This window comes from Rhinoderma darwinii, unplaced genomic scaffold, assembly GCF_050947455.1.
Source record: "Rhinoderma darwinii isolate aRhiDar2 unplaced genomic scaffold, aRhiDar2.hap1 Scaffold_105, whole genome shotgun sequence".
Classification (NCBI taxonomy): domain Eukaryota; kingdom Metazoa; phylum Chordata; class Amphibia; order Anura; family Rhinodermatidae; genus Rhinoderma; species Rhinoderma darwinii.
Window position 1 is genome coordinate 189,305 of NW_027461934.1, and position 22,795 is coordinate 212,099.

A 22,795-nucleotide genomic window follows, 5' to 3' on the forward strand; every position below is an offset into this window, starting at 1 on the left:
CTGTCCATATATGGGCAGCCATGACAGGGAATTCCACAGAGTCCCGGAGCAGAGCCGACACCAGCGCTCTGCTCGGGTCTCCGGCTCTGGGGAAGCCCCAGACATCGCTGTTCATATGTGGACAGCGATGTCAGGGAATTCCACAGATTCCCGGAGCAGAGCTGACACCAGCGCTCTGCTCGGGACTTCGGCTCTGGGGAAGCCCCAGACATCGCTGTTCATATGTGGACAGCGATGTCAGGGAATTCCAGAGTCTCGGAGCAGAGCCGATACTAGCGGCTCTGTGTCCCGCGGGCCGCAGATGACAGCCCCAGGGGCCGCATGCGGCCCGCGGGCCGCGTGCTTGAGACCCCTGGTCTAGAGTGATGGTAATTTCACTGATCCTAGACCCGGAGTGGAGTCTGTGCATTAGCATCCCATGGACGAACTGTTGTAATGTCAAAAAGATTTAGGTTAGCTAACCCAACCATAAAATGTATTAATCTGTCACTTAAATTTTACATCAGTATTAGTAGAATTATGTTCTAGGGTAAATATGCTTTTTTAAACTTAGGAAACAAACAAAAGTTAGGATGAGGATTAAATAAAAAATCAGGATGATTACAATTGTCTGCAGCTTTGGTTCGATGGCCCCTTATATTTGAGTGGCCCCTCAATGTTTTGGAAACGGGTGGAGGACTTTGTCTTCATTAGAATTGGCCCCCTGCGATGCTGAGGCAGTTTGGACTCCACTCTTAGAAGCTCTAGAGTGATGGTGATTTCACTGATCCTAGACCTGGAGTGGACTCTGTGCATTAGCATCCCATGGGCGAACTGTTGTTATGTCAAAAATATTTAGTTTAGCCAATCCAACCCAAAAATGTATTAATCTGTCACCTAAATGTTACATCAGTATTAGTAGAATGCTGTCCTAGGGTAAATATGCTTTTTTAAACTTAGGAACAAACCAAAGTTAGGATGAGGATTAAATTAAATATCTGAATAATTACAAACGTCTGCAGCTGCGGTTCGACTGCCCCTTACCCTTGAGTGGCCCCTCAATGTTTTGGAAACGGGTGGAGGAGTTTGTCTTCATTAGAATGGGCCCCCTGCGATGCTGAGGCAGTTTGGGCTCCACTCTTAGAAGGCCTACAGTGATGGTGATTTCACTGATCCTAGACCCGGGGTAAACTCTGTGCATTAGCATCCCATAGGCGTACTGTTATTATGTCAAAAAGATTTAGGTTAGCCAATCCAACCAAAAAAATGATTAATCTGTCACCTAAATGTTACATCAGTATTAGTAGAACTGTAATGGCGGAAGGAGGTGAAGGGAACAAGTGAGCCCTAATCTACCCACCGCCCTGTCCCTGCCTACTTGCAACGACCCGCCCTAGGCGACGGGGTACAACCTGGCGGCGGTCCCTACGCTGACTAAGTGCAAGGGGATACAAACAGGGAACAAGCAAGGGAAGGGGCAGTAGCCCACGGAACACCGTGAGGGAACAGAGTGGTGAACGAGCAGTCAGGATCATGATGTAATGAAGTATACAAACGCAGAGCACGGAGCAGGAAGCAAGCCGGGGGCAGAGCGAAGCAGGATAAGCGGAACTGAAGCAAGGCTGAAGCACGGCAGAAGCAGGCTGGAGCAAGGCAGCAGTGAGGCCAGGAAACCAGGAAGAATCACAAGCAATGAGGAAGAGAAAACGGCAGGTATAAATGGACAGGGGGCGGAGCTAACTCCGACTGACCAGACCGCGATAGGCTCTCCCACTCCTGAGCCTGCCACCCTGATTGGTGGGAGCCGGTGTCAGTCTAAGAGGTCTGGCCTCAGGTGTCGATTGATTAATCCTGGGAGTATCCACAGACGTAGTGCCTGGCAGATCCTTTACAAGAACTCTGTCCTAGGGTAAATATGCTTTTTTAAACTTAGGAAACAAACAAAAGTTAGGATGAGGATTAAATAAAAAATCAGGATGATTACAATTGTCTGCAGCTTTGGTTCGATGGCCCCTTACATTTGAGTGGCCCCTCAATGTTTTGGAAACGGGTGGAGGACTATGTCTTCATTAGAATTGGCCCCCTGCGATGCTGAGGCAGTTTGGACTCCACTCTTAGAAGGTCTAGAGCAGGGGTCTCAAACTCGGCCGGGTAAGTGGGCCGCATATAGAAAAAATGGTAAGTTGACGGGCCGCATTACTTTCAAATTTGATACAATACAAAATTATTGTTAATCAATTAGTTATTTGAACTACTATAAAACTATATTACTAGAATAATAATACTACATTACTATAATAATAGTGCTAGGTTTAAAATTTGAGATATTTCTCCACGTGCTTATTTCAACAATCCAGCTTTCCAGTTTAAGTGTCGCTAAATGCAGTCCGGCGGCTCAGTTAGCACACATGTCAAGATTGGGCAGCCCCTTTTTAGATAGTGCCGCAGTGCCCTCTGTGGATAATGCAGCACACCCCTAGCTAAGGCCGCAGTGCCCTCTGTAGATAAGGCCACAGTGCCCTCTGTAGATAAGGCCACAGTGCCCTCTGTAGATAAGGCCACAGTGCCCTCTGTAGATAAGGCCACAGTGCCCTCTGTAGATAAGGCCACAGTGCCCTCTGTAGATAAGGCCACAGTGCCCTCTGTAGATAATGCAACACACCCCTAGATAATGCCAGTGTCCTCTTCAGATACTGTCACACACCCACTTGTAGATAACGCCACAGTGCCCTCTGTAGAGGCTGCCACAGTGCCCTCTGTAAAGGCTGCCACAGTGCCCTCTGTAGAGGCTGCCACAGTGCCCTCTGTAGAGGCTGCCACAGTGCCCTCTGTAGAGGCTGCCACAGTGCCCTCTGTAGAGGCTGCCACAGTGCCCTCTGTAGAGGCTGCCCCAGTGCCCTCTGTAGAGGCTGCCCCAGTGCCCTCTGTAGAGGCTGCCCCAGTGCCCTCTGTAGAGGCTGCCCCAGTGATGTCAGGGGCTTGCCCAGAGCTGGAGTCCCAGGCAGAGCGCTAGTAGGCTCTTCCTGGGACTCCAGCTGTGCTCCTGACATCACTGGGACTCCTGCTCTGGGGAAGCCCCTGACATCATTGTCGATGTATGGACAGCGATGTCACAGGCTTCCCCAGAGTCCCGGAGCAGAGCCGATAATAGCGCTCTGCCCAGGACTCCGCTCTGGGGAAGACCCTGACACACTGTCCATATATGGGCAGCGATGTCAGAGAATTCCACAGAGTCCCGGAGCAGAGCCGACACAGCGCTCTGCTCGGGACTCCGGCTCTGGGAAAGCCCCAGACATCGCTGTTCATATGTGGACAGCGATGTCAGGGAATTCCACAGAGTCCAGGAGCAGAGCCGACACCAATGCTCTGCTCCGCTCTGGGCAAGACCCTGACACACTGTCCATATATGGGCAGCGATGTCAGGGAATTCCACAGAGTCCAGGAGCAGAGCCGACACCAGCGCTCTGCTCTGCTCTGGGCAAGACCCTGACACACTGTCCATATATAGGCAGCGATGTCAGGGAATTCCACAGAGACCCGGAGCAGAGCCGACACCAGCGCTCTGCTCGGGACTCCGGCTCTGGGGAAGCCCCAGACATCGCTGTTCATATGTGGACAGCGATGTCAGGGAATTCCACAGAGTCCAGGAGCAGAGCCGACACCAGCGCTCTGCTCCGCTCTGGGCAAGACCCTGACACACTGTCCATATATGGGCAGCCATGACAGGGAATTCCACAGAGTCCCGGAGCAGAGCCGACACCAGCGCTCTGCTCGGGTCTCCGGCTCTGGGGAAGCCCCAGACATCGCTGTTCATATGTGGACAGCGATGTCAGGGAATTCCACAGAGTCCCGGAGCAGAGCTGACACCAGCGCTCTGCTCGGGACTCCGGCTCTGGGGAAGCCCCAGACATCGCTGTTCATATGTGGACAGCGATGTCAGGGAATTCCAGAGTCTCGGAGCAGAGCCGATACTAGCGGCTCTGTGTCCCGCGGGCCGCAGATGACAGCCCCAGGGGCCGCATGCGGCCCGCGGGCCGCGTGCTTGAGACCCCTGGTCTAGAGTGATGGTAATTTCACTGATCCTAGACCCGGAGTGGAGTCTGTGCATTAGCATCCCATGGACGAACTGTTGTAATGTCAAAAAGATTTAGGTTAGCTAACCCAACCATAAAATGTATTAATCTGTCACTTAAATTTTACATCAGTATTAGTAGAATTATGTTCTAGGGTAAATATGCTTTTTTAAACTTAGGAAACAAACAAAAGTTAGGATGAGGATTAAATAAAAAATCAGGATGATTACAATTGTCTGCAGCTTTGGTTCGATGGCCCCTTACATTTGAGTGGCCCCTCAATGTTTTGGAAACGGGTGGAGGACTTTGTCTTCATTAGAATTGGCCCCCTGCGATGCTGAGGCAGTTTGGACTCCACTCTTAGAAGACCTAGAGTGATGCTGATTTCACTGATCCTAGACCTGGAGTGGACTCTGTGCATTAGCATCCCATGGGCGAACTGTTGTTATGTCAAAAATATTTAGTTTAGCCAATCCAACCCAAAAATGTATTAATCTGTCACCTAAATGTTACATCAGTATTAGTAGAATGCTGTCCTAGGGTAAATATGCTTTTTTAAACTTAGGAACAAACCAAAGTTAGGATGAGGATTAAATTAAATATCTGAATAATTACAAACGTCTGCTGCTGCGGTTCGACTGCCCCTTACCCTTGAGTGGCCCCTCAATGTTTTGGAAACGGGTGGAGGAGTTTGTCTTCATTAGAATGGGCCCCCTGCGATGATGAGGCAGTTTGGGCTCCACTCTTAGAAGGCCTACAGTGATGGTGATTTCACTGATCCTAGACCCGGGGTAAACTCTGTGCATTAGCATCCCATAGGCGTACTGTTATTATGTCAAAAAGATTTAGGTTAGCCAATCCAACCAAAAAAATGATTAATCTGTCACCTAAATGTTACATCAGTATTAGTAGAACTGTAATGGCGGAAGGAGGTGAAGGGAACAAGTGAGCCCTAATCTACCCACCGCCCTGTCCCTGCCTACTTGCAACGACCCGCCCTAGGCGACGGGGTACAACCTGGCGGCGGTCCCTACGCTGACTAAGTGCCAGGGGATACAAACAGGGAACAAGCAAGGGAAGGGGCAGTAGCCCACGGAACACCGTGAGGGAACAGAGTGGTGAACGAGCAGTCAGGATCATGATGTAATGAAGTATACAAACGCAGAGCACGGAGCAGGAAGCAAGCCGGGGGCAGAGCGAAGCAGGATAAGCGGAACTGAAGCAAGGCTGAAGCACGGCAGAAGCAGGCTGGAGCAAGGCAGCAGTGGGGCCAGGAAACCAGGAAGAATCACAAGCAATGAGGAAGAGAAAACGGCAGGTATAAATGGACAGGGGGCGGAGCTAACTCCGACTTACCAGACCGCGATAGGCTCTCCCACTCCTGAGCCTGCCACCCTGATTGGTGGGAGCCGGTGTCAGTCTAAGAGGTCTGGCCTCAGGTGTCGATTTATTAATCCTGGGAGTATCCACAGACGTAGTGCCTGGCAGATCCTTTACAAGAACTCTGTCCTAGGGTAAATATGCTTTTTTAAACTTAGGAAACAAACAAAAGTTAGGATGAGGATTAAATAAAAAATCAGGATGATTACAATTGTCTGCAGCTTTGGTTCGATGGCCCCTTACATTTGAGTGGCCCCTCAATGTTTTGGAAACGGGTGGAGGACTTTGTCTTCATTAGAATTGGCCCCCTGCGATGCTGAGGCAGTTTGGACTCCACTCTTAGAAGACCTAGAGTGATGGTGATTTCACTGATCCTAGACCTGGAGTGGACTCTTTGCATTAGCATTCCATGGGCGAACTGTTGTTATGTCAAAAATATTTAGTTTAGCCAATCCAACCAAAAAATTTACTAATCTGTCACCTAAATGTTACATCAGTATTAGTAGAATTCTGTCCTAGGGTAAATATGCTTTTTTAAACTTAGGAACAAACCAAAGTTAGGATGAGGATTAAATTAAATATCTGAATAATTACAAACGTCTGCAGCTTTGGTTCGACTGCCCCTTACCCTTGAGTGGCCCCTCAATGTTTTGGAAACGGGTGGAGGAGTTTGTCTTCATTAGAATGGGCCACCTGCGATGCTGAGGCAGTTTGGACTCCACTCTTAGAAGGCCTAGAGTGATGGTGATTTCATTGATCCTAGACCCGGCATGGAGTCTGTGCATTAGAATCCCATGGGCGAACTGTTGTTATTTCAAAAAGATTTAGGTAGCCAATCCAACCAAAAAATTATTAATCTGTCACCTAAATGTTACATCAGTATTAGTAGAACTCTGTCCTAGGGTAAATATGCTTTTTTAAACTTAGGAAAGAAACAAAAGTTAGGATGAGGATTAAATAAAACATCAGGATGATTACAAACGTCTGCAGCTTCGGCTCGACGGCCCCTTACATTTGAGTGGCCCCTCAATGTTTTGGAAACTGGTGGAGGACTTTGTCTTCATTAGAATGGGCCCCCTGCGATGCTGAGGCAGTTTGGACTCCACTCTTAGAAGGCCTAGAGTGATAGTGATTTCACTAATCCTAGGCCTGGAGTGGATTTTGTGCATTAGCATCCCATGGGCGAACTGTTGCTATGTCAAAAAGGTTTAGGTTAGTCAATCCAAAAAAAAAATCTATTAATCTGTCACCTAAATGTTACATCAGTATTAGTAGAATTATGTCCTAGGATAAATATGCTTTTTTAAATTTAGGAAAGAAACAAAAGTTAGGATGAGGATTAAATAAAAATTCAGGATGATTACAAACGTCTGCAGCTTCGGCTCGACTGCCCCTTACATTTGAGTGGTCCCTCAATGTTTTGGAAACTGGTGGAGGACTTTGTCTTCATTAGAATGGACCCCCCTGCGATGCTGAGGCAGTTTGGACTCCACTCTTAGAAGGCCTAGAGTGATAGTGATTTCACTAATCCTAGACCCAGAGTGGACTCTGTGCATTAGCATCCCATGGGCGAACTGTTGTTATGTCAAAAAGATTTAGGTTAGTCAATCCAACCAAAAAATATATTAATCTGTCACCTAAATGTTACAACAGTATTGGTAGAATTCTGTCCTAGGGTAAATATGCTTTTTTAAACTTAGGAACAAACCAAAGTTAGGATGAGGATTAAATTAAATATCTGAATAATTACAAACGTCTGCAGCTTCGGTTCGACTGCCCCTTACCCTTGAGTGGCCCCTCAATGTTTTGGAAACGGGTGGAGGAGTTTGTCTTCATTAGAATGGGCCCCCTGCGATGCTGAGGCAGTTTGGACTCCACTCTTAGAAGGTCTAGAGCAGGGGTCTCAAACTCGGCCGGGTAAGTGGGCCGCATATAGAAAAAATGGTAAGTTGACGGGCCGCATTACTTTCAAATTTGATACAATACAAAATTATTGTTAATCAATTAGTTATTTGAACTACTATAAAACTATATTACTAGAATAATAATACTACATTACTATAATAATAGTGCTAGGTTTAAAATTTGAGATATTTCTCCACGTGCTTATTTCAACAATCCAGCTTTCCAGTTTAAGTGTCGCTAAATGCAGTCCGGCGGCTCAGTTAGCACACATGTCAAGATTGGGCAGCCCCTTTTTAGATAGTGCCGCAGTGCCCTCTGTGGATAATGCAGCACACCCCTAGCTAAGGCCGCAGTGCCCTCTGTAGATAAGGCCACAGTGCCCTCTGTAGATAAGGCCACAGTGCCCTCTGTAGATAAGGCCACAGTGCCCTCTGTAGATAAGGCCACAGTGCCCTCTGTAGATAAGGCCACAGTGCCCTCTGTAGATAAGGCCACAGTGCCCTCTGTAGATAATGCAACACACCCCTAGATAATGCCAGTGTCCTCTTCAGATACTGTCACACACCCACTTGTAGATAACGCCACAGTGCCCTCTGTAGAGGCTACCACAGTGCCCTCTGTAAAGGCTGCCACAGTGCCCTCTGTAGAGGCTGCCACAGTGCCCTCTGTAGAGGCTGCCACAGTGCCCTCTGTAGAGGCTGCCACAGTGCCCTCTGTAGAGGCTGCCACAGTGCCCTCTGTAGAGGCTGCCCCAGTGCCCTCTGTAGAGGCTGCCCCAGTGCCCTCTGTAGAGGCTGCCCCAGTGCCCTCTGTAGAGGCTGCCCCAGTGATGTCAGGGGCTTGCCCAGAGCTGGAGTCCCAGGCAGAGCGCTAGTAGGCTCTTCCTGGGACTCCAGCTGTGCTCCTGACATCACTGGGACTCCTGCTCTGGGGAAGCCCCTGACATCATTGTCGATGTATGGACAGCGATGTCACAGGCTTCCCCAGAGTCCCGGAGCAGAGCCGATAATAGCGCTCTGCCCAGGACTCCGCTCTGGGGAAGACCCTGACACACTGTCCATATATGGGCAGCGATGTCAGAGAATTCCACAGAGTCCCGGAGCAGAGCCGACACAGCGCTCTGCTCGGGACTCCGGCTCTGGGAAAGCCCCAGACATCGCTGTTCATATGTGGACAGCGATGTCAGGGAATTCCACAGAGTCCAGGAGCAGAGCCGACACCAATGCTCTGCTCCGCTCTGGGCAAGACCCTGACACACTGTCCATATATGGGCAGCGATGTCAGGGAATTCCACAGAGTCCAGGAGCAGAGCCGACACCAGCGCTCTGCTCTGCTCTGGGCAAGACCCTGACACACTGTCCATATATAGGCAGCGATGTCAGGGAATTCCACAGAGACCCGGAGCAGAGCCGACACCAGCGCTCTGCTCGGGACTCCGGCTCTGGGGAAGCCCCAGACATCGCTGTTCATATGTGGACAGCGATGTCGGGGAATTCCACAGAGTCCAGGAGCAGAGCCGACACCAGCGCTCTGCTCCGCTCTGGGCAAGACCCTGACACACTGTCCATATATGGGCAGCCATGACAGGGAATTCCACAGAGTCCCGGAGCAGAGCCGACACCAGCGCTCTGCTCGGGTCTCCGGCTCTGGGGAAGCCCCAGACATCGCTGTTCATATGTGGACAGCGATGTCAGGGAATTCCACAGAGTCCCGGAGCAGAGCTGACACCAGCGCTCTGCTCGGGACTCCGGCTCTGGGGAAGCCCCAGACATCGCTGTTCATATGTGGACAGCGATGTCAGGGAATTCCAGAGTCTCGGAGCAGAGCCGATACTAGCGGCTCTGTGTCCCGCGGGCCGCAGATGACAGCCCCAGGGGCCGCATGCGGCCCGCGGGCCGCGTGCTTGAGACCCCTGGTCTAGAGTGATGGTAATTTCACTGATCCTAGACCCGGAGTGGAGTCTGTGCATTAGCATCCCATGGACGAACTGTTGTAATGTCAAAAAGATTTAGGTTAGCTAACCCAACCATAAAATGTATTAATCTGTCACTTAAATTTTACATCAGTATTAGTAGAATTATGTTCTAGGGTAAATATGCTTTTTTAAACTTAGGAAACAAACAAAAGTTAGGATGAGGATTAAATAAAAAATCAGGATGATTACAATTGTCTGCAGCTTTGGTTCGATGGCCCCTTACATTTGAGTGGCCCCTCAATGTTTTGGAAACGGGTGGAGGACTTTGTCTTCATTAGAATTGGCCCCCTGCGATGCTGAGGCAGTTTGGACTCCACTCTTAGAAGACCTAGAGTGATGCTGATTTCACTGATCCTAGACCTGGAGTGGACTCTGTGCATTAGCATCCCATGGGCGAACTGTTGTTATGTCAAAAATATTTAGTTTAGCCAATCCAACCCAAAAATGTATTAATCTGTCACCTAAATGTTACATCAGTATTAGTAGAATGCTGTCCTAGGGTAAATATGCTTTTTTAAACTTAGGAACAAACCAAAGTTAGGATGAGGATTAAATTAAATATCTGAATAATTACAAACGTCTGCTGCTGCGGTTCGACTGCCCCTTACCCTTGAGTGGCCCCTCAATGTTTTGGAAACGGGTGGAGGAGTTTGTCTTCATTAGAATGGGCCCCCTGCGATGATGAGGCAGTTTGGGCTCCACTCTTAGAAGGCCTACAGTGATGGTGATTTCACTGATCCTAGACCCGGGGTAAACTCTGTGCATTAGCATCCCATAGGCGTACTGTTATTATGTCAAAAAGATTTAGGTTAGCCAATCCAACCAAAAAAATGATTAATCTGTCACCTAAATGTTACATCAGTATTAGTAGAACTGTAATGGCGGAAGGAGGTGAAGGGAACAAGTGAGCCCTAATCTACCCACCGCCCTGTCCCTGCCTACTTGCAACGACCCGCCCTAGGCGACGGGGTACAACCTGGCGGCGGTCCCTACGCTGACTAAGTGCAAGGGGATACAAACAGGGAACAAGCAAGGGAAGGGGCAGTAGCCCACGGAACACTGTGAGGGAACAGAGTGGTGAACGAGCAGTCAGGATCATGATGTAATGAAGTATACAAACGCAGAGCACGGAGCAGGAAGCAAGCCGGGGGCAGAGCGAAGCAGGATAAGCGGAACTGAAGCAAGGCTGAAGCACGGCAGAAGCAGGCTGGAGCAAGGCAGCAGTGGGGCCAGGAAACCAGGAAGAATCACAAGCAATGAGGAAGAGAAAACGGCAGGTATAAATGGACAGGGGGCGGAGCTAACTCCGACTTACCAGACCGCGATAGGCTCTCCCACTCCTGAGCCTGCCACCCTGATTGGTGGGAGCCGGTGTCAGTCTAAGAGGTCTGGCCTCAGGTGTCGATTGATTAATCCTGGGAGTATCCACAGACGTAGTGCCTGGCAGATCCTTTACAAGAACTCTGTCCTAGGGTAAATATGCTTTTTTAAACTTAGGAAACAAACAAAAGTTAGGATGAGGATTAAATAAAAAATCAGGATGATTACAATTGTCTGCAGCTTTGGTTCGATGGCCCCTTACATTTGAGTGGCCCCTCAATGTTTTGGAAACGGGTGGAGGACTTTGTCTTCATTAGAATTGGCCCCCTGCGATGCTGAGGCAGTTTGGACTCCACTCTTAGAAGACCTAGAGTGATGGTGATTTCACTGATCCTAGACCTGGAGTGGACTCTTTGCATTAGCATTCCATGGGCGAACTGTTGTTATGTCAAAAATATTTAGTTTAGCCAATCCAACCAAAAAATTTACTAATCTGTCACCTAAATGTTACATCAGTATTAGTAGAATTCTGTCCTAGGGTAAATATGCTTTTTTAAACTTAGGAACAAACCAAAGTTAGGATGAGGATTAAATTAAATATCTGAATAATTACAAACGTCTGCAGCTTTGGTTCGACTGCCCCTTACCCTTGAGTGGCCCCTCAATGTTTTGGAAACGGGTGGAGGAGTTTGTCTTCATTAGAATGGGCCACCTGCGATGCTGAGGCAGTTTGGACTCCACTCTTAGAAGGCCTAGAGTGATGGTGATTTCATTGATCCTAGACCCGGCATGGAGTCTGTGCATTAGAATCCCATGGGCGAACTGTTGTTATTTCAAAAAGATTTAGGTAGCCAATCCAACCAAAAAATTATTAATCTGTCACCTAAATGTTACATCAGTATTAGTAGAACTCTGTCCTAGGGTAAATATGCTTTTTTAAACTTAGGAAAGAAACAAAAGTTAGGATGAGGATTAAATAAAACATCAGGATGATTACAAACGTCTGCAGCTTCGGCTCGACGGCCCCTTACATTTGAGTGGCCCCTCAATGTTTTGGAAACTGGTGGAGGACTTTGTCTTCATTAGAATGGGCCCCCTGCGATGCTGAGGCAGTTTGGACTCCACTCTTAGAAGGCCTAGAGTGATAGTGATTTCACTAATCCTAGGCCTGGAGTGGATTTTGTGCATTAGCATCCCATGGGCGAACTGTTGCTATGTCAAAAAGGTTTAGGTTAGTCAATCCAAAAAAAAAATCTATTAATCTGTCACCTAAATGTTACATCAGTATTAGTAGAATTATGTCCTAGGATAAATATGCTTTTTTAAATTTAGGAAAGAAACAAAAGTTAGGATGAGGATTAAATAAAAATTCAGGATGATTACAAACGTCTGCAGCTTCGGCTCGACTGCCCCTTACATTTGAGTGGTCCCTCAATGTTTTGGAAACTGGTGGAGGACTTTGTCTTCATTAGAATGGACCCCCCTGCGATGCTGAGGCAGTTTGGACTCCACTCTTAGAAGGCCTAGAGTGATAGTGATTTCACTAATCCTAGACCCAGAGTGGACTCTGTGCATTAGCATCCCATGGGCGAACTGTTGTTATGTCAAAAAGATTTAGGTTAGTCAATCCAACCAAAAAATATATTAATCTGTCACCTAAATGTTACAACAGTATTGGTAGAATTCTGTCCTAGGGTAAATATGCTTTTTTAAACTTAGGAACAAACCAAAGTTAGGATGAGGATTAAATTAAATATCTGAATAATTACAAACGTCTGCAGCTTCGGTTCGACTGCCCCTTACCCTTGAGTGGCCCCTCAATGTTTTGGAAACGGGTGGAGGAGTTTGTCTTCATTAGAATGGGCCACCTGCGATGCTGAGGCAGTTTGGACTCCACTCTTAGAAGGCCTAGATTGATGGTGATTTCATTGATCCTAGACCCGGCATGGAGCCTGTGCATTAGAATCCCATGGGAGAACTGTTGTTATTTCAAAAAGATTTAGGTAGCCAATCCAACCAAAAAATTATTAATCTGTCACCTAAATGTTACATCAGTATTAGTAGAACTCTGTCCTAGGGTAAATATGCTTTTTTAAACTTAGGAAAGAAACAAAAGTTAGGATGAGGATTAAATAAAACATCAGGATGATTACAAACGTCTGCAGCTTCGGCTCGACGGCCCCTTACATTTGAGTGGCCCCTCAATGTTTTGGAAACTGGTGGAGGACTTTGTCTTCATTAGAATGGGCCCCCTGCGATGCTGAGGCAGTTTGGACTCTACTCTTAGAAGGCCTAGAGTGATAGTGATTTCACTAATCCTAGGCCTGGAGTGGATTTTGTGCATTAGCATCCCATGGGCGAACTGTTGCTCTTTCAAAAAGGTTTAGGTTAGTCAATTCAATCAAAAAATATATTAATCTGTCACCTAAATGTTACATCAGTATTAGTAGAATTATGTCCTAGGATAAATATGCTTTTTTAAACTTAGGAAAGAAACAAAAGTTAGGATGAGGATTAAATAAAAATTCAGCATGAAGACAACCGTCTGCAGCTTCGGCTCGACTGCCCCTTTCTTTTGAGTGGCCCCTTAATGTTTTGGAATCGGGTGGAGGACTTTGTCTTTATTAGAAATGGGCCTCCTGCGATGCTGAGGCAGTTTGGACTCCACTCTTAGAAGGCCTTGAGTAATGGTGATTTCACTGATCCTAGACCCGGTGTGGCCTCTGTGCATTAGCATCCCATGGGCAAACTGTTGTTATGTAAAAAAGATTTAGGTTAGCCAATCCAACCAAAAAATGTATTAATCTGTCACCTAAATGTTACATCAGTGTTAGTAGATCTCTGTCCTAGGGTAAATATGCTTTTTTAAACTTAGGAAAGAAACAAAAGTTAGGATGAGGATTAAATAAAAATTCAGGATGAAGACAGCTGTCTGCAGCTTCGGCTCGACTGCCCATTTCTTTTGAGTGGCCCCTCAATGTTTTGGAAACGGGTGGAGGACTTTGTCTTCATTAGAATGGGCCCCCCTGTGATGCTGAGGCAGTTTGGACTCCACTCTTAGAAGACCTAGAGTGATGGTGATTTCACTAATCCTAGACCCGGAGTGTACTCTGTGCATTAGCATCCCATGGGCGAACTGTTGTTATGTCAAAAAGATTTAGGTTAGCCAATCCAACCAAAAAATGTATTAATCTGTCACCTAAATGTAACATCAGTATTAGTAAACTCTGTCCTAGGGTAAATATGCTTTTTTAAACTAAGGAAACAAACAAAAGTTAGGATGAGGATTAAAAATATATGCAGGTTGAAGACAATAATTATAATGCCCCCATAGCTGCACCATACAGTATAATGCCCCCCATAGCTGCACCATACATTGTAATGTCCCCCATAGCTGCACCATACCGTATAATGCCCACATATCTGCATCATACAGTATAATGCCCCCATAGCTGCACCATACCTAATGCCCCCATAGATGCTCCATACAGTATAATGCCCCCATAGCTGCAACATACACTGTAATGTCCCCCATAGCTGCACCATACAGTATAATGCCCACATATCTGCACCATACAGTATAATGCCCCCATAGCTGCACCATACAGTATAATGCGCCAATATATGCACCATACACTGCAATGCCCCCCATAGCTGCACCATACAATATAATGCCCACATATCTGCACCATACAGTATAATGCCCCCATAGCTGCACAATACATTGAAATGCCCCTATAGCTGCACCATACATTGTAATGTCCCACATAGCTGCATTATACAGTATAATTCCGCTTTAGCTGGAACATACAGTATAATGCTCCACATAGCTGCACCATACCGTATAATGCCCCCATAGCTGCACCATACAGTATAATGCCCTCCATAGCTGCACCATACAGTGTAATGCCCCATAGCTGCACCATAAAGTATAATGCCCCCCATAGCTGCACCATACAGTATAATGCACCATAGCTGCACCATACAGTATAATGCCCCCAAAGCTGCACCATACAGTATAATGCCCCCATAGTGTCACCATATTTTATAAGGCCCCACATAACTGCACCATCCTGTATAGTGCCCCTATAGCTGCACCATACAGTATAATGCCCAAGTAGCTGCACTATACAGTATAATGCCCCGCATAGCTGCACCATACATTGTAATGCCCCCCCATAGCTGCACCATACATTGTAATGTCCCCCATAGCTGCACCATACAGTATAATGCCCCCCATAGCTGCCCCAAACTGTATAATGCCCCTCATAGCTGCACCATAGAGTAAAATGCCCCCCATAGCTGCACCATACAGTACAATGCCCCCATAACTGCACCATACAGTATAATGACCCCCATAGCTGCACCATACAGTGTAATGCTCCATAGCTGCACTATAGAGTTTAATGCCCACATACCTGCACCATACAGTATAATGCCCACATAGCTGCACCATACTGTATAATGCCCCCATAGCTGCACCATACATTTTAATGCTCCCCATAGCTGCACCATACAGTTTAATGCCCCCATAGCTGCACCATACAGTATAATGCCCCCATAGCTGCCCTATACCGTATAATGCCCCCCATCCTGTATAATGCCCGTATAGCTGCACCATACAGTATAATGCCCCCCATAGCTGTCACATACTGTATAATGCCCCCATAGCTGCACCATACATTGTAATGCCCCCCATAGCGGCACCATACAGTTTAATGCCCCCATAGCTGCACCCTACAGTATAATTCCCCCCATAGCTGCACCATACCGTATATTGCCCCCCATAGGTGCACCATACCGTATAATGCCCCCATAGCTGCACCATACTGTATAGTGCCCCCATAGCTGCACCATACATTGTAATGTCCCCAATAGCTGCACCATACAGTGTAATGCCTACATATCTGCACCATACAGTATAATGCCCCCATAGCTGCACCATACAATATAATGCCCCCATAGCTGCACCATCCCGTGTAATGTCCCCCATAGCTGCACCATACAGTATAATGCCCTCCATAGCTGCACCATACAGTGTAATGCCCCATAGCTGCACCATACAGTGTAATGCCCCCCATAGCTGCACCATACAGTATAATGCCCCCATAGCTGCACCATACAGTATAATGCCCCCATATCTGCACCATACTGTATGATGCCCCCATAGCTGCATCACACCGTATATATTGCCCCATAGCTGCAATATACGGTGTAATGCCCCCATAGCTGCACCATACATAGTTAAGCCCCCAAAAGCTGCCCCATACCGTATAATGCCCCCAATAGCTGCACCATACAGTATAAAGCCCCATAGCTGCACCACACAGTACAATGCCCCCATAGCTGCACCATATAGTGTGATGCCCCCATAGCTGCACCATACTGTATAATGCCCACATATCTGCACCATACAGTATAATGCCCCCCATAGCTGCCCCATACTGTATAATGCCCCACATAGCTGCCCCATACTGTATAATGCTCCACATAGATGCACCATGCTGTATAATGCCCCCATAGCTTCACCATACATTGTAATGACTCCCCATAGCTGCACCATACAGTATAATGCCCCCCATAGGTGCACCATACAGTATAATGCCTCCATAGTTGCACCATACAGTATAATGCTCACATATCTGCACCATACAGTATAATGCCCCCATAGCTGCACCATACAGTGTAATGCCCTCCATAGCTGCACCATACAGTATAATGCCCACATATCTGCACCATACAGTATAATGCCCCCCCATATCTGCCCCATACTGTATAATGCCCCACATAGCTGCACCATGCTGTATAATGCCCCCATAGCTTCACCATACATTGTAATGACCCCCCATAGCTGCACCATACAGTTTAATGCCCCCCATAGCTGCACCATACATTGTAATACCCCCCATATCTGCATCATACAGTATAATGCCCCACATAGCTGCACCATACAGTATAATGCCCCCCATAGTTGCACCATATAGTATAATGCCTCCATAGCTGCACCATACAGTATAATGCCCCCCATAGTTGCACCATATAGTATAATGCCTCCATAGCTGCACCATACAGTATAATGCTCACATATCTGCACCATACAGTATAATGCCCCCATAGCTGCACCATACTGTATAATGCCCACATATCTGCACCATACAGTATAATGCCCCCCATAGCTGCCCCATACTGTATAATGCCCCACATAGCTGTTCCATACTGTATAATGCTCCACATAGATGCACCATGCTGTATAATGCCCCCATAGCTTCACCATACATTGTAATGACTCCCCATAGCTGCACCATACAGTATAATGCCCCCCATAGGTGCACCATACAGTATCATGCCTCCATAGTTGCACCATACAGTATAATACTCACATATCTGCACCATACAGTATAATGCCCCCATAGCTGCACCATACATTGTAATACCCCCCATATCTGCACCATACAGTGTAATGCCCTCCATAGCTGCACCATACAGTATAATGCCCACATATCTGCACCATACAGTATAATGCCCCCCATATCTGCCCCATACTGTATAATGCCCCACATAGCTGCACCATGCTGTATAATGCTCCCATAGCTTCACCATACATTGTAATGACCCCCCATAGCTGCACCATACAGTTTAATGCCCCCCATAGCTGCACCATACAGTATAATGCCCCCATAGCTGCACCATACATTGTAATACCCCCCATATCTGCATCATACAGTATAATGCCCCACATAGCTGCACCATACAGTATAATGCCCCCCATAGTTGCACCATATAGTATAATGCCTCCATAGCTGCACCATACAGTATAATGCCTCCATAGCTGCACCATACAGTATAATGCCCCCCATAGCTGCACCATACAGTATAATGCCCCCCATAGCTGCACCATACAGTATAATGCCCCCATAGCTGCACCATACATTGTAATACCCCCCATATCTGCATCATACAGTATAATGCCCCACATAGCTGCACCATACAGTATAATGCCCCCCATAGTTGCACCATATAGTATAATGCCTCCATAGCTGCACCATACAGTATAATGCCCCCCATAGTTGCACCATATAGTATAATGCCTCCATAGCTGCACCATACAGTATAATGCCTCCATAGCTGCACCATACAGTATAATGCCCCCCATAGCTGCACCATACTGTATAATGCCCCCCATATCTGCACCATATAGTATAATGTCCACATATCTGCATCATACAGTATAATGCCCCCATAGTTGCACCATATAGTATAATGCCTCCATAGCTGCACTATATAGTATAATTCCCCCATAGCTGCACCATACAGTATAATGCCTCCATAGCTGCACCATACAGTATAATGCCCCCATAGCTGCACCATACAGTATAATGCCCCCCATATCTGCACCATACAGTATAATGCCTCCATTGCAGCACTATACAGTATATGGTCAGTCACTCACATTATATAAGGAGCCGCAGAGCTGACACTTATTTGAGGGTTTTAGTTGTCAGTGGAGATATTTAGTGTTGGCGAGATATTTGGACATTGTGAGGATTGGTTGTGTTGGAAAGAGATTTGGACTTTCTGAACAGGATGAAGAAAGGCGACGAGGAGGAGCTCCCAGATGAGATGTGGAGAAAGATGGTGGAGGAGGCTGAGCCGGCATTCTGGCCTTTAAAGTTTGCCAAAGTCTCTTTTCAGCCAGTTCTGGAGACCATTCTAGAGGAGGATGAGGATGAGGAGGAAGCGGATGTAGTGGAGGAGGTTGTATATATTGAGGAGGAGAACATCAGCAGGCCCTTCGGTTGTCAGGTGAAGGAGGCCTGGCCAAGCGTGGAGTCACTCTTGACTTTAGAACGTCATGTGAAGGAGGCCTGGCCAAGCGTGGAGTCATTCATAAGTAGAAGATGTTGGATTCCAAGATGTCTAAGGAGAAAGATCAGAAGCAACAACAGCCGAGATTCAGAGAGCCATCGCCCATCACGGTAACTTAGAGCCGTCTTCTGCTGTAACGCCAAGACATTAAAATAAGCCACCGATAATATCATTAAGATTATGTTATCCGAGACCTTATAACATCACAGGAAACAATTATAACATCAAAATTTACAACATAAGGCCAGATTCACACGAACGTTGCGTTTTTGCGCGCGCAAACAACGCAGCGTTTTGCGAGCGCAAAAACCATTTGACAGCTGCGTGTGTCATGCGTGTCTGATGCGCGACTGCGTGATTTTCGCGCAGCCGGCATCATAGAGATGAGGCTTGTCAACGCCCGTCACTGTCCAAGGTGCTGAAAGAGCTAAATCTTTCAGCACCCTCGACAGTGAATGCCGAACACAACAGCGAAAAACCTGTAAAAAAAAAAGATAAAGTTCCTACTTACCGAGAACTTCCCGGCCGTTGCCTTGGTGACGCGTCCTTGGTGACGCGTCCTTGGTGACGCGCCTCTCTTGACATCGGGCCCCACCTCCCTGGATGACGCAGCAGTCCAAGTGACCGCTGCAGCCTGTGATTGGCTGCAGCCTGTGCTTGGCCTGTGATTGGCTGGAGCTGTCACTTGAACTGAAGTGTCATCCCGGGAGGTCGGACTGCAGGAAGGAGACAGGAGTAATCGGTAAGTTAGAACTTCGGTTTTTTTTTACAGGTTAATGTATTTTGGGATCGCAAGTCACTGTCCATGGTGCTGAAACAGTTTAACTCTTTCAGCACCATGGACAGTGACTATCTCCTGACGTCGCGTACCGATAATTTTTTTGCCGGGATCGGCCAAAACGAGTTTGGCCGAACGCGGTGAAGTTCGGTACGCTTGTCCGGCTTCGCTCATCGCAAAGACACTCCGTTTGGATGTTCGGAAACAGAAAAGCACGTGGTGCTTTTCGGTTTTCATTCATCCTTTTCACTGCTGTTGCGCGAATCACGCTCGTCCCACGGAAGTGCTTCCGTGTGGTGCGCGTGATTTTCACGCACCCATTGACTTCAATGGGTGCGTGATGCGCGAAATACGCAGAGTTATTGAACCTGTCGCGCTTTTTGCGCAGCAGACAAACGCTGCGCAAAAAGCACGGACTGTCTGTACTGCCCCATAGACTTGTATTGGTCCATGCGTGCCGCGTGAAAACCACGCGGCCCGCACGGACCGAATACACGCTCGTGTGAATCCCCCCTAAGATCTATTATTTCCATCAGAAATATTACCACCAGATTGAATATCCTGATGTAACATCTGCCGGGCTGGAGATTACACTCACAACTTTCCAGGATTAAATGATTTCATTATTAATAATTATTCAGCTTAACAAAAACATTTGAAATAAAATAAAAATAAAAAAATGTAAAAATAAATAGATTTTTCTCTCAATATTATTATTTTTTTATTAGGCAGCGCTCAGGTGACCATGGACTGTACCCACCTACCTATCTACTTTTTTCAAATGCTGCCAGTCTGCGTGTTTAGGGAAGAAAGATATTACCAGTAGAATACAAACATGTTATAAAGAGGAGAGAACAATGACTTTATAACTCCCTGCTCTCTGGCATACATGGATTTTTGCTTAAATACTGGCATAAATACGGGTCATTTTTCACACGTATTTATGGACCCGTTTTCTATGCTTCTCTTTACACGTAGAGAGAGATATTGCACTGCACTAATTGGCAGCCCCTTCTCTCTATCTAGCACTGATAAAGAGAAGAGGCTGCTGATCAGTGCTGGATAGAGAGAATCGGCAACCCCTTCTCTCTATCCAGCACTGATCTCCAGCCTCATTTCTCTATCTAGCTCTGATCGACAGCCTCTTCTCTCTATCAGTGCTGGATAGAGAGAAGCGGCAGCCCTTTCGTGCAGAGTTCCCGCAGCGGAACGCAGTGATAGAAAGGAAAATAAGTTCATAAGTACCCCGGCCGTTGTCTTGGTGATGCGTCCCTCTTTTGACATCCAGTCCGACCTCCCTGGATGACGCGGCAGTCCTTGTGTCCGCTGCAGCCTGTGATTGGCTGCAGCGGTCACATGGGATGAAATGTTATCCCAGGAGGCCGGACTGGAGGAAGAAGCAGGGAGTTCTGGGTAAGTATGAACTTTTTTTGTTGCAGGTTTTTGAAGGAAACATTAGAAATCTATATTGTGAGCGTCGCACATGTTATTCGCTGTGCAGCGGTAGTCACTGTCCAGGGTGCTGAAAGAATTACTGCCGATCAGTGCAGCCCCTTCTCTCTATCCAGCACTGATCGTTTAACTCTTTCAGCACCCTGGACAGTGACTACCACTGGACGGTGAGTACCATGCGTAGCAACGCTCCCATAATTACAGCTGCACACACGTAGCCATCCGTAATTACGGGAGCCCCATAGACTTTTATAGGCCTGCCCGTGCCGTAATTACGGCCTGAAATAGGAAATGCTCTATATTTTTCAACGGCTCGGACACCTTCACGTAAGCAAACTGGAAGGTACCCGTGGCCAATAGAAGTCTATGGGCCCGTAATTACGGGTGTTTTTACAGTCGTGTGCATGGGGCCTTAGGCACTATATAGTAAATCCAAATAAGTTCTCTAAATTAGAAATCCGTACGTGTAAGAGCTGGGTGACAACTAACATGGCTGCCATATAGCTCCTACAGGCGTTGTCACCCAAGTTTACAAGACTCCTGAATGGTAGAAACAACAAAACAGCAGCACGGGATGTATCTCTGTATTACTACATAGACTTGACATACAGGGTCCTGGGAAAACTGGGTGCGGCCCCTGTGGGAGGAGTAACGGTGGCTATACTAGTTGTCACCTCACTAGTTGTCAACTCAAGGACCTGTAGGTGCGCTCCTCCAGCTGTGGTGACACTACAAGTACCAGCATGCACACACTTCTATACCATGACTATCCCCAGCAGTGGCCATTACTCAGCTACGCGCCTGGACAGCACCAGCTCCTCATTGAGCCACTGGCAGATGATGGCAGGCATGGGTCTCGCCTGCCCGGGATCATCACACGCCGCTCGTTACCCTTCCAGGCCGCGTCCCGTCTCTATGATGACCGGCTCCGCAGCGACCGTTACCAAGGCCACAGTGTACTGGCTAGCTGGCTGTATTACTCTAGTGCGCCACCTGCTGTCAGGTGATGTCCAGGACTCCAGGAGGTCAGAAAACATCAGCACTCCTGCTGTTATGAAACTACAACACCCAGCATGCCCTGACAACTACAGACTTCATTTTCCAGGCAAAGGCTATCAGGGCATGCTGGGAATTGTAGTTTCACAACAGCTGGCATGCCGAAGGTTACTGACCCCTTAATTGTCTATAAATCATATAATAACCTCCTGTCACATTATAATATAACTACAGGTCACTAACGTCACCTGTCAGGGGGAATTTTGATGGGGCACGTGACATATTTGAATATAAGGCGATGTTCACACACTGGCGTAATGGTTACTGTTTATAATGGCGCTGTAACGTTTCCATCATACGACAGATCAAAATTGTGACCTATAAACCCCACTGAGTTACAATGGGGTCAATCTGTCTTCTGTTGAGGTTGACGGCATAGAGAGAACGCCGCAAGTTGTGCTATTTTTGGCCTCAAAGGGGGCGGAAACCTTGACAGATTCCCCGAAAAGAACGCCGAACGAGGAAAGTGAATGTTACAATTTTCCATAATAAATAATTGTAATCAATACTGATTGTTATCTGGGCTTCATATGTTGCGGTACTGTGTGCACGATAAAAAAATTTGCACGTTTTACCGCCAATTACAATGGTTTTACAATGTAGTTGTGTCCATCCTGGCATCAGCTGCTGCAGAACCTCATAATACACAACTCAGCTGCTGCAGAACCACATATTACACATCTCAGCTGCTGCAGAACCTCATAATACACATCTCAGCTGCTGCAGAACCTCATAATACACATCTCAGTTGCTGCAGAACCGCATAATACACATCTCAGCTGCTGCAGAACCTCATATTACACATCTTGTCAGGTCCGTATTTCACACCGAATAACCACCTCTGTAAATTGAAAGCTGAAGGCATGCTTGGAAGAAGTAAACCAGCCAAATATGTTTGGTACACAGCTTCCCTCTCTCAGCCAGGAGGAAGACTGAAAACTTTTTATTCAGAACAAAGAAACACAGAAAGAGACACATGCCTCCTCCCCAGAGATGTGGGAGTGCCCAAGC